We start from the raw sequence: 13538 nt of genomic DNA on the forward strand, positions 1-13538 counted from the left end.
AAAATTACATCAATCATCTTCTTAAGTCATATTTTTGGGAAGTATTCTCTAAAAGACTAATACACAGTAATTGTCCTTGGAACATGCAGAGGTTCTTTTTTTGTTTTACTGCAAATTACAGTTGTTAGACGCCAGCAAGAATCGGATGTACTACAAGCAGAGGAGAGACAATAATGAGGCAATTATTCAACAATTTAAAAGCACATGGTAATTAATTGTCAGTGGCATTCAAAGGCCGACACAGTAAATGTTGTGGGGAAGAAAAAAAAATCTTTTGAATTTTCTACGGCTGCACTGTCAGGGCAGTGATATGATCTGAGTTTCAAAGGCATTTTCCTATGTCTCTAGAACAATTTCTGGTTCACTTTTTGACCCCTAAATAAAGTCCAGCTGCTACAGCCTCTGAACTGTTCCCTCCTTCACCCTCCTCCCTCCACATGGGGAAGGTGAGCCTGTTGCCCCTGGAGGTGGGGGCTTATTGGTGGAGACGGCAGCTACATTCAAAAATCCAAACCACGGCAGACCCCTCCCCACGCACCCCTTCCGGTCCTTCAGCGTGACCCTGACTCTATGGCTTCAAGATATGAAACACTGCACAACGAACGAGAATGGGAGCCAATCTCTACTTTTACCACGCAGACTTAAAAAGAGGCCTCTCGCCTCAAGCTGCCTCCGATAAAAGCCACCACACGCGGGGCAGATTTGGGACGCAGAAGCTGAAGAATGCATATGCATCAACAACTCCTTTTGTCCGTCAAAAAATGGCTTGATCGGAGGAAAAGGGTTGAAATGTTCTTGGATGGACTCGTCTGGCTGCTGTCGCAGGCGGGATGTTCTGCAGTGAAGGTTTAGGGTGGCTGCTGTAAACCGAGCTGCCCGTTCATTGCAGGAAAAATAAACAGAGGGCCGGGCCTGAAGAAAGTCCCGGGTACAGTGAAGCATGTGTTCCCCTGCTTAGCTGACACATTGTTTTAGTAATAACAGTCTGAGAGGCCGCTTTCCATGCTCCTTTCACATACACACACAAATGCACGGCCACACTCGCCTGTGCACATTTTTATGACCCCCTTCGTTCGTCCTCGCTCTCTCACGCGGGCTCCCTGACTCACGACCCTGCGGGACGCCTTTTCCTCTGCGCCGCTGTGATAACATTGTGACTGGATATGAAATGGAATAAAGCCCTCCTTTCCTGCTCGGCTTCCACTCCTCTATCATTCATTCTCCATCCACACAGCCAGTTCTCCGTCCCTCTCCTGTCCAGATGACTATTTTTAGCGGCAGCGCTACTATTCTGGAATTTGTTGCTGACTGGCTGCTGCTGGGTGTCTGGGCGGCGATCTCTTCAGGAATGTCTGGCCCACTCTCAAACCACTCCAGAGTCTCAGTGCAGGGTGGACGGTTCGGGGCTCTGATTACAACGTTAAGCCCGCTGCAGCTCACTCTCCATCCAGCACAAACATATAGCATGCACTGAGGGGAGAGAACTTTATCTGTCCTATAGCAGTAGAGAACTCGTACGTTTCTCAGTGTCAATGTGGGCTTTTGTGGCCTTGTTGATTAAAGTGCGTGGTCAGAACAAAAATCTGTTAAAACAGTGACTTCATGTGGACACACTTCCCTTCTGGTCCACACAGGATAAACTATTACAATTTAGGATGAACAGTTGTTTTTTGGTTGAGATTGTACCAACTCTTTCGTCGCAAGGGGCAAACAGATAGTCATGTTCTGTCCGAGGCAGCAACCTTAAGGTCTATGAAGTGAAGCCAGTGCAGAAGTACCACAAACCTGCATTCCTTCTGGTAGCCAGCAGGGGGACGACTCCTCTGCTTGCAGAAGCCTGTGAGAAAACACTTCTCAATTGATTAACAAGCGGCTCTTTTGACTGACACAAAGGCGACACAAACTACTCTGGTGTCACTGCAAAAAGATGGCAATGGCCTAAATTTAGAACAGCAGTCTAAACATTTCAAGAAACCGGGATGTCAACAAACCAATTGCTGAGTGCCCCTTGACTACATCCATATACCTGCCCACAAATGCAGAGTGGACACTTGTATACTTGTAGAGATTGAACAAAGAAGATTGGATTGAGTTAGAGGTGCAGGTAGTTGGATTTAATTCACATTGCACTGAGTCTGGCCAGCTGTTTACATCTGTTTCCTCTCTTTCAGTCTGCTGGCTATAGCTTTGTTTTCAAGGACTGGTATACGAGAATGGTATCAACCTATCCACCAGAACTTAGCTCCTGGACATACATCCTAACATGTTGTACTTCTCCTACAAGGTAGGGGTTGGGGTCGCTGTTAGCCGCTGTCACAGTTATGGTTCAAGTTTGGTTAAATCTCCAGGAAATGAATGGAAGTCCATGTTTAAATGTTTTGGTGTCCGTGTGTACTTGTGTGTGTGGTCAGTGAAAAGAAAATAAGCAGCACTAATGGGAAGTTTTTCCTGTCTTGGATCAGGCTTTAGGGGTTTCAAAGCGAAATTGTTTGCAGCGGAAGGAACGCCATCCAAGCCCACCTGTTGCTCATGATTGCACAGATCCGCATGAGCTGGGCCTTGTCGAGAGACATGCTGCAGTATGCCACTCAAAAACATCAATGGGCCGGGCAGGCCAATTTATTCCACAAGATTATCCAAGCACAGGCGATGCGCTACAGTGCAAATGCAAAGTACAAATAGGCACAATTGGAGTATATGTCGGAAATGACAAAGCTATTTAAGACAAAACTGCCGCTTGTCCTTTTTAGTCCACCATGGCCGTGTAGATGCTTGCCACCAGGCCTATATGTGATTCCTCAGGGTGTATTTCAGATAGACCTACATCATTTTTTCATGAGATAAACCCTCTCCATCCAAATGGCAATGAGAGTTTATCCGTGTTTTCCCCCGGGCCAAGTGATTAGGGCATGAACACGAGGCTGTAAAAATAACACGATGGGACACAGCCAAGTCTACTAAAACGTGTATTCAGGTACACTTTATCTCTTAAGAAGCCAAGAGGAGGAAATGCTTCTATGGTATCCCATCATTGTGTTCCAGAACCGACGATCCTCAAGCCGCTGATAAGAATTCCAATCACAAAACATCTTGTTCTTGTTAGCATTAGGATGCGCACGGCCGAAAAGTGAACAGTCAGCAGTGTCAGCATGAATGCGGCTAATTGGCCGCAGCCCTTCCCAGTAAGGCGACGCAGGTTTAATTCCAGTTTGGTGGGGCCGGTTCTGGGGCAAAGAGGCTGTGGCCGAGCGATCTAGCTAGCCGGCCGCTCAGGTTAATTAAACATCCTTCAGCACCCTGTAGGAGATCTGTCTCAGACGAGCGGTCTGAAGCATCGTCGCTGGCTAAAGCTCAGAGATGTGCGGCCTGGCTGCTCGGCCACCCGATCCTATGGCCGCAAAGTTTTAGCACTGTTGGTTTTAGCTCATCCTTCAATTTGTTTTTTGTTTCAGAGGCTTTCTGCTTCTACCACCTCAATCCAATTCAGCCATAGCTTTAAGTAGAAATACAGCAGAGAACGGGATGGATGGATGTATCCACCAGCTGGACAACATTCCTCTGGTTTCCACTTGTGTCTGCTTCTCCTTTTTTATGGGTCAGTGTTTCTGTGATTAAAGTTTCTGTTCCTTTTTACCCTCCCTCTGCTTTTCCACTCTCTTTCCATTCGTTGCTACTTTCCTCTCTTCTTCTCTCGCCCTCTCCGTTTTTTAACGGAAATTGTGCCCCAAAATTTGACCAGGGAAATTCCCATCCAGTTTTGATTAAAAAACAGAAACTTATTTCTCTCGTCCCTTTGAATACAGTCATTTGAATCTTCAGTTTTGCAAACGCCAACGTTTACAGCATCACCATCACACTTTCTCACGCTGCAGCTTCACACAATCTCTTCACATGGCCTTATCAACCACACCAACTGACTGGCCATCCTTAAACTGATATTGCAGTGATTGATATCAGCACGGGCGTGGACTCCCCTGACCAGCTTCCTCTTCCTCCGCGGTTCTCCAGACGTGGCCGTTTCACACGGAGGGGGAGGGGGTGGGGGGTGGGTTGTTGAATAGACTTCAGGTGGGAGATGAATGATTTGGGTTGTTGGGGACAAGACAGAGCGCTCTTCATTTGCTTGCGGCGTCTAGAAGATGAATCAATGCGTGACCATAACAGCCAAACACACATTCATACGAGACATTCCAACCCTAGACGAGACTTCAGCTCGTCCTTACAATGTTTTTTTTTCTCCACATTCTGTCGATTTATCCCGTGAGAGTAGTCCATGTAGTCTCGTGTTTCAGCAGCTAGTTTTGGCCATTACGATAATCTGTAACCACATTTCACCAAGAACGGGTTTTGGCTCTTTATCTAACATCTTTGCCACAACACAGAAAAGTTAGTAGTAAAGCCCAGGTCAACATTAAGCCCGGTCAAGGTGGTCCATCTACCGGGGGGGAAAAAAATCTTCCCATGAGTATGTGGGGCCTGATATTCACTATCCCATTACAGCCCACCTAAGACACAGACAGGCACATAAAACAACGTGAGACACAAGGTAATGAAGTGCTAACCACTGAGCTAATCGCAACCCTCTCCTGCTCCCTTCCTGTCCTTCCACCCTCGGCCCTCCATCCCTCCCTCCTCTTGTGCTTTTACAATAGCATGTCACTGACGAGAGATTCCAGCAGATAAACGAAAATGTGTTTTTGTCCCAAGTATGCTTGTGGGAATGGAGAAAACCATGAGGAGGTTCTCTGGTTCCTTTCGTGATGAGGGGATTAAAAGCAGCCTCGGGGAAGATGGATATACGCTTCCTGGATTGATTTAAGAAAAGAGGAACATCCTAGACAGATATAAAGGTCTGTGTTGCCTGCCAAGACGAGGGGTGGGGAAGCTCTTTTGGGAACGTTTGAGTTTCAAACAAAAGCAACTACAGGTGAGTCCTGGTTGGTGCTCCCTTTTTTTTTTTTTATCCCAGTCAAAGATACAAATCTCCCTGTGGCAGCTGCGGTCTGCTGGGGTCGGAGCCGGCTGCAGGGGGGTCTTGTCTTAACACGGTAGATAGCCTGGTGAGTTGTTCCCGTTTAGGAGTGATGACCATCTGGGCCGTTTCTCAGTGTGCGTCAGTGGGTTTTTCTTGTTTCTTTTCACCTTTTTCTCCCCCCTTCTAAATAGCAGTGAAATGTTGAAGGAAAACAAATGAAAAGATAGCGCTTTGAAAATGGATCCCGTCCCAGCAGCCCCCCCTCCACCTCCTCCTCAATCCTAGCCCCCGCCTCCCCCCACTTGATGAAAGAGTATACCTCCTCTCGTTGCACGCAACGGCGGGAGAGGGGGGGGGGGGGGGGGCTGGGGTCAAATTAAAAGACGGTGCAGGAAGGAATGATGGAGAAAGTGAGGGTTGGAGGAAGATCCATGGCCCGACGATAACAAATGTGCAGTAGCTGGAGAGCCGATGGAGGAATGAGCTGAGGGAGAACGGGTGGCAGCGGAAAGAAGACGGCTCTTTGCTCTGGAGCAAGTTGAAAATAGCCGTAGAAGGAGCAGGAAGCGCACGGTGGCTTTTTCCGAGCTTTTATGCTCAGCCACAGAAAAAAGGTGTCAGAAGACAGGGGACCTGTGAGCTGTCCAAGCAAACAGCACGTCCCTTTCCACTCGTTACATGCCGGTCTTTTCGGAATAAACTTAAATTGGGTCTAGCAAACAAAACCACTTCTTAATGTTTTTTGGAAAAGAACATATTTTCATTTCGCACTGGACACCAACAGTGGTCTCCTGTTTACATCAGTCGCCCTGAGAGTCCAATAACGATGATTGAGAACGAGGTGAACCAAAACAGCGAGATAAATGAGGCCAGCAGTTGTATACAGATAAGGTGACCTGCAGAGCCAGCAGATACTCTCTGCAAGCAAAGACTATGAGCTGGTTCAGAAAGAAAACTACAGTATCACTTCCATGCAAAGTATTTACCTGACAATTTCTTCAGAACTCTTCTGAAGAAATTGTACCAACTCTTACAAACAACCATTCAGCGGTGAGCAGGGAGCTGCCATGACTTGTCCTTCTGACCACTGAAACATTTAACAGCAAGACATTCAGTACCTGACAACATCAAAGGCAGTAACTGACACGCACACGCCTCCCACACGTCTCCTTCACACAACAGAAATCTTTCATACGCGATGATGACACGCTATATGGCGAGCTGTGCACTGAGCAGGGTGAGAACAAGGTGAGGGAACATTCCTACTCGCTGATGTCAACGCGTTATTGCAAAAAACGTGATGTTATGAACCAAAATGTGAGCGGCTTGGACAATGTGATGGCTGATATACTTGTATGAGGGTGGTCCCCAACTGGCTGACCTGGAGGTCGAGAGCATAACTCCTAAGTTAGAAATTCCTCAGGCCCGGTCCAAAAAGAAATCCACAAAGGTGAGAGGTGGAGCAAGTTGCCTTTGTTCCCAGACACTGGAAGCAAAAAGACTGGTTCACTGGCCCACTGACCACAAGGGAACATTCCAGACATTCTCCACTGACAGTGACATCCTGGTGAGTTTACGGAGGACAGATGTCCGCTCCACAGCCTGTGTGGGGTGGGGGGGGGGCGTTTGATATCATTGTTGTTCTTCCCCCCTTTCAGACTTGCTGTGGTGAATCAACGGCGTATGAGGCCCCGTGAAGCTCACCCATCCTAAGGCCGCCAGAGTCACTTCTTACGCTGCAGGCGTGGCAGCTTTCAAGGTCGGGTCTTCTGAACTCTGGGACGGTGCTCAAACCCGCGAGCCGGAGAGACAGTCATCCTGTTGTTGTGTCCTTCGGCAATACAAAGACAAGATCCAAACGACATATTTGAGTGGTAATACGGTGCATTGTATTATTCTCCATATTGTTCTAAAAAGGTATCCAGATTATTTTAACTAACGACAAACCTCTCAGCCAACTTCACTACATTGTTTTGACGAATTTGGTAAATTTTTATATTATTTGATGGAGTTTTAAGCAAGTGTACATGATTGCAAATCCAGTCAATTACCTGTCCTTCTCTTCAAGCTTAAATTTGACTCAAAGGGTCAGTTCGATTGAGCTCCACCAGGTGCACACACAGTATTTAGATGTGGTATTTTCCTTCATCTAACTCGCATCCTGAAAAGGCCGTTTTATTTGGAATTTCCTCTGAATAAAGCAGCTGCATAAACAGGACAAGAAATTTATGTGCATGCGACGCTAAGCACCAAGGCTTCCTTCGCCACATTTGGCTCTCAGCAAAATGTCAGCGACAGTTTAGAGTTCCAGTCCTGATCCAGTTTCCCTCCCGCAGAGAGAAGAGTTTCATATATAGACAGACAATCTCACTCCAATTAACCTCCGCCTTCTGTGGATGGAGATAGAAGAAATGAACAAGCTGCACAAGTGGCGAAAACCAAGCATCCTATCTGCAGTGCAAAGACGTTTTCCTCAGAGCCACAGAGACTAAAAAGGCTTTTGTCTCACTGGTGATGTGTCGGACTTCCTTTCCCGCACGCATTATTTGTCTTTCGGTCAGGCACCATCCGTGGGTGGAGCAGCTACTTCCTGTGAAAAGGCGGAAGGGTTAAAGAGAGCCCACTGACCCACATAAACAAGTACTCTCATTCATGGCCTCCCTCATTGCCAAAGACTGACTCACAAACGTTGAAACATGACTGGAGTGCTACCCCCCCTCCTTCCTCCTCCTCCTCCTCCTCCTCCTCATCACCACCACCAAACTCTTCTCCTTCTCCCACACGATTCACCCCCTCCGGTAAAGCTCTCCCCTGTATCCACACCCTATTGTACTGTACATACGGCGTATGTGATCATAGACACTTACTGTGTACTGACACACCGCGCATGCTCGCGCACACTCACTCTTTCCTTCACACACACACACACAAACACTCTGGGAGAGGGAGAGGAGGTCAACATAACTCTTCTCTCAAGAATGCAGCAGAAGTTTATGTTGCCGTCGGAGAGGGAGAGAGGCATCTTGTGTGAGCTCAGATGTGCAATTATGCTTTTCAGCACACAGACAAAAAAAGGGCCCGTTTCCTGGGAACGTTCCTCCCGGCAGTGTTTCTCCAAGCAGCCGCAGGAGTAGGACAACGTTTGCACTGACGGGCAAACGTCAAATTGTCACTCGGTAGGAATATTTCATTTTACCCTAACTATTTTTACCCCCACTTATTCCTGTGGCGCCGAGTAATAACTTTTTGTTTAGACACAACGTAAAAGTGTAACCAGAAATGGCTCTTGAGGTATTGGGTTTCAGATGGTATTGCACTTTACATTGGCCTGTATATATATATATATGTACATGGTGGTTATTGCATTTTGAATTATGAGCATTGGGGCTCATTTTGTTTATGCTCCCTGCTTACTAAGATGTGGTCGTGTAAGATACAATCATAGCCTTATAAACACATTGTAAATGAGGGGTTATAGGCCATCCACATAGAATAAACCCATCTAACATAGGCATGTCTCTTTGCTGATTAATGCGAGTAGCCCATCTCTGTTTGAAGACGTTCACACAACTTTACGTCCGTGGGTTTTGCGGTTGTGTAAAGAAACGTCTGCACTGTAACCAATTACTTTCATATCAGCTTTTATGGCGAGTAGATATAAACATTTAGGGCTCTAATCTTAAATAGGTCCCCACCCTGTTTTATTTACAGCCATACACTGTATGTGTGGGTGTTCACGACTTTATAATCACACTCACACACACACACACACACACACACACACACACTGTTTGGCTCCAGCAACCGATCCTTCCTCTCCTCTGCTGATGTTTACAACTGGATTCCCACAGTTGAATAACGATGCCGTGCCTGTCTCATTTTAGCGGCCGGCCTGTTTCTGTGGCCTCCATGTCACGGCGACGACTCCTAATGCGTCTCTTCTCTCTTTCTCCCCGTGTGAGTTCGTCCCGTCCTCGCAGTCTTCCTGCCCTTTGCCAAAGATGAATTTAATGGTTTTCTGGCGTCGCCGCTCACGATGTGAATAAAGGAGAGGCATGCTAGTGTTTACCGTTCATTTCTCCACTTGGCAACTCAAACATGGAACTTTGTGTTTTGCTTCTCCACCGCAGACAGAAAATAGCAGGAAGTCTAGAAGCTACACGATCCCGTCACGAAGGTTGAGCACATGTACGGCTCAGAGTGGGTTTTGTCAAGTTGCGTTGATTGTGATTGTTATTGAGTTGTTTGTAGAACAATCTACAACTCTCCTCCAGAGAAGAGGGTTGTTCAGTAATCAGTATGAGATGCAGGTTTATGTTACCATTAAGCTTCAGTTTGTCTGGGGCACCTTGGCAGCTGCATGTTGCAGCGCACGTGTTGCATGTTGTAGCTCCTCTCTCGCCCCTTTCCAATCTGCCTCTTGTGTGAAGATTATGAAAAATATAATCTTTAGAAATAATGCATGGAAAATGTCTGTCAAGCACACCTCTTTTTCAAGACACAAACCTTTTCTTTGAATGCTCCAAGAATCTTGCAATACACACATTGTTTGTACAGTACTTCGTTCCTTTTTTGAAACAATGTTTCAACATTCTTATGCAACATTTGCACAAAGCCTTCCTTCACCTTGCCTCTCCTTTCCTCCGCTTTATGGACGGTCGGCCGACGGAGCTCGGTGTAGTAAGAGACAAACCCCTCCAGACAGGATGGGAGCCCTTATTTACTTTGCAGATAAGGATTGTGGGTAGCGCAGGGAGAGATTCGTGTTGGCTTGTTTTCGGGAAGCTTCTGGGATGTCTATGATAAGAACACAGCGTTTGTTTCTGTGAGTGTGTGAGTGTGTGTGTGTGTGTGTGTGTGTTGTTTTCATGTTTCGGTGGTTTTGGTGAGACTAAATCAGCCTTCACCCGAGTTACAACAGGACATTTCATTCATTGAATACATTTACTGTATTATTTATTACCTATTTCATAATTTATCCTTTTATTTGTACCCATATAGTTCAATAGCTATAGTATCAAACCACTCATGTGACATTCAAACCGTTTCAACCATTTGTCCATCTGCCCAAATTGTAGCAAATTGAACCGTTTATTCTTTACTTTACGATAACTATTTGAACTATGTTTTCTTTACATTAACCCAAATGTTACATATACATACAACCAAGTGTTTGGATTATCTGCACAGAAATGTGGATTCCTTTTTCTATCATTTCTTTCTTTCTTTTTCCCCCATGTACACCGTGATAACCTCCCCCCCTCAGATATACAGTACCTTATCACGTGCAAGTATCCTCGTTGGGAAGCACTGTTTTATCTTACCAGCACTTTGTATATTGTAAACCAACTCATCAGTATGACTTTACACTGAAGAGCTCACAGCACAAGCCTACTGTGTGCCGATAAAACCAGACACAGACACGTCAGCTTCAGATTTGAGCACATGAAACGGCGCTTTAATCTTTGGAGAAAGGAGAGCAGGAATGTATATTTATTGGTGTGGCGTGTTCATGCCAGCAAGGCCGAGCTAAAGTGTTAAGTGTGTCGAGTGAGAATTACAGCCCTGTGTGATCATCATAATTACAAAGTTCAGGGTGTTGCGCTCTGTTCATCATGACTATAGCTCATATCTTTCACAGACTGGTTTAGCTTGTGTGTGTGTGTGTGTGTGTGTGTGTGTGTCATGGGGGCGGTTGTGGATACAGCAGGAATCCAGCCAAGGTGTGTTTCATCTTCTTAAAGTGATTTCCAAACTGGAGAATTCAATCTCACTGTGCCTGTAAACACGTGAAACGAGCTCCAAATCACAGCCAATGAGCCATATCAAGGTAACCAAGATTTGAATCATTGTGCGAATCATTCATTTTTGAAAAATGAAATCCCACTTACATGGGAGAGCTCGGACGGCTGGTGTTTGAGGTCCTCAAATGATCAAATCTCCCAATCATTTCTCCAAATATCCCAAATCTGCTCCTGGCGTGTCCTCACCACCACGGACTTCTGTGGTGTTTTTCCGATACTTTCCACTCATCCGCTCTCTTTCTGCTTCCGATTCCTTTACAGGTACGTCTATCACCAAAATGCATGAAAACTAAGAGGAAGACAAGGCCTCCCAGCGATCCCAAACATCCGCTCGAGTCCAGTAAATTCCTCCAATCTGTGATTCATCTCCGTGTTGACGGACGAGACGTGCGAGAGAGACAAAGACACCTGTGAAGGGAGGAGCTGTGGAGATTCAAGGCATGACTATCGTTACAGTTGTTTCGCATGACTGAAAATGTGTGTGTGTGTGTGTGTGTGTGTGTGTGGGGGGGGGGGGGGGGGGGTGCTTGGACAGATTAGATAAATGGAAATGGAGAGTGAGATGTTGGTCTATCACTGTGCTCACTTTTATCCTGAAAAGAATGACTGTTTGTATGTCATAATAGGGGCCGCTGTGCCCCGGTACACAGTAAAGAACCCAGTCGGCCAGCAGTGTTTCATTAACATCAAAGAACTGAGGTGCACTGCAGTTTCAACTTGTGTTGTACAACAAATCAGCAATTAGCTCATTCTTGTACTTTGGCATCATCATCATCATCATCATCCACTCTGGTTTAATTTAACTTACGTAAGAATGTCCCCTCACTGCAGCAGGCCTGTTTTGTTTCTTCATCCCCTGCAGTATTTACACGGTTACGAGAGTGTGTTTACGACATGGCGGCGATGATCACTCACAATTAAAGATCGTGACCCTTTCCTGAAGGCAGTGATGCACAGAACGACATTAAAGCAAACTTTTATTTGGGAACTATCTTAATGGAACAAAAGCATTTAAAGGTATTATCTAATGTTTTACTGGATCAGTATAACTACCAATATACCAGCAGGGGTCCTGCTGCTCATCATCACTTTCTTCTTTGTTAACCTGAATTGCTGCACAGATTTTAAGCTTTTGAAACATGCTGAAGAATTCCAACACTCCCCAAGGTCTCCAAGCTTTGAACAAGCGTTCGAGGTTCAGGCACCAATAATCTCTAATGCTCCTTCCCCACAGCAAACGATTTAAACTGTCATTGCAGAAAAAGAACAGATGTAACTAATAATATTAATGATAGCTGCATTCCATTGAACTGTGCCAGTAAGTCATGCCAGCATGGGATAGCATGCACAGTATGAGGGCCCTGGCACTGCAATACCTGGATGGAATGCAGCCATAATTGTTCCCCGTAAGAAACATTCACCAGCAGTATAAATCTATATATAAAAAGATAAAACATCCATTCTGACAGCATAACAGCACAGTCGCAGCAGGGCATCACTGTAGCTCGTCTTGCTTTAAAAATGAGTTGATTATAACTAAAATGTTGTCATCAGTAGTGGAGCGACAGATTTTCGTGAGCCACTCGGAGGTTCTCAGAGAAGATCCTGTTCCTCACTCACAGAGATTGCAGGTCTTTCGTCTCTTTGGGTGAAGTTCCCGTTTATTAGTTGTGTACACTTTATAAAACACAACTGTGTGTGCTTTGGTTCCTGATCTCACTGTGCGTCTTGACCAGCGGTGAAAAACGTGCCATCTCGCCGTCACACACGCATCATTACCTACCATGTGTAGACTCCCTGTCACACTAACACACGCTGTGTTCAATGCAATACATCTCTACATTAAAGTTCTCCAAGGAAACATGAAGGGCCTTTTCTCCGTTTCAAACCCTCTCATGGATTTTGTCGGACAGGACTACGTCAAAATCATAAAAAGAAGTTTTTGCGACCTTCTGATCCAATTGAACCGGCAAAGGGAAAAGACCACAATATTTATTATTTTCTATTATAGTTTTTACCTTTTATTCTTTAACCCATTGAACATTTGGCATGAAAAAAAAAATGGACAGACTTTTAATGTTTACAATATTCATTAGCTACTTCCTTGTTAATGCAAGGTCAAAATTGAGGACGATGATTTATGATTGTTTGTATTTTTTGTATGTTACTTTGGTTGTAACCCTGTCCTGTGGCCTGACTGACTGTTATTGCACTCAAACCTTTAATATTAACAAATGATTGACCTCAACTGACAACAAGGTGGCGATGACTTCAAGTAAATTGACATTGATAAGTTGAAACCTATGATGCAAAATCTCGGTGATCTACAGTGATCAACAGTGACATCATCTAAAAGCTAGTTTCAGATGATGTCTCCCTAGCAGTCAGGAAATTGGAGGCAGCCAAAACAGATTTCTAATGTTAAAGATGATGGATTAAAAATGTAAGGTTTCTTAATCTTGTATCTTGTGAAAACTGCTTTAAATATACCCTTTAATCAATTTGTTGAAATATTAACTACCTTGCATGAGTCCATGCTGTTGAGTTTTGTCACTACAATTATCATGTGTTTAAATGAAGTCAGTTCATTATTGGAGGCAGATGTCATTCATCTGACACTGCCAATTGTCAGTCTCCTCCAAAGAAAGTCAGAAGTGATGCAATCTGACTCCAGGCCATCTGTCCGTGCCAGAAGAAATGATCGAGGGAGCGGTGATCAATTATTTCTCTGCTTATGATCTACAAGGCAGCACTCTTCC

General features: G+C 45.1%; 1 long non-coding RNA gene across 1 annotated transcript; it reads left to right on the forward strand.

Moving 5' to 3' along the window:
• Positions 1-7959: 7959 nt before the first annotated feature.
• On the forward strand, positions 7960-13280 carry LOC120809780 (uncharacterized). Its single transcript, XR_005710133.2, has 2 exons — positions 7960-8151; positions 11041-13280. It is a non-coding gene; the product is annotated as an uncharacterized LOC120809780 (long non-coding RNA).
• Positions 13281-13538: the final 258 nt, after the last annotated feature.

This window comes from Gasterosteus aculeatus, chromosome X (genome assembly GCF_964276395.1).
Source record: "Gasterosteus aculeatus chromosome X, fGasAcu3.hap1.1, whole genome shotgun sequence".
Lineage (NCBI taxonomy): Eukaryota > Metazoa > Chordata > Actinopteri > Perciformes > Gasterosteidae > Gasterosteus > Gasterosteus aculeatus.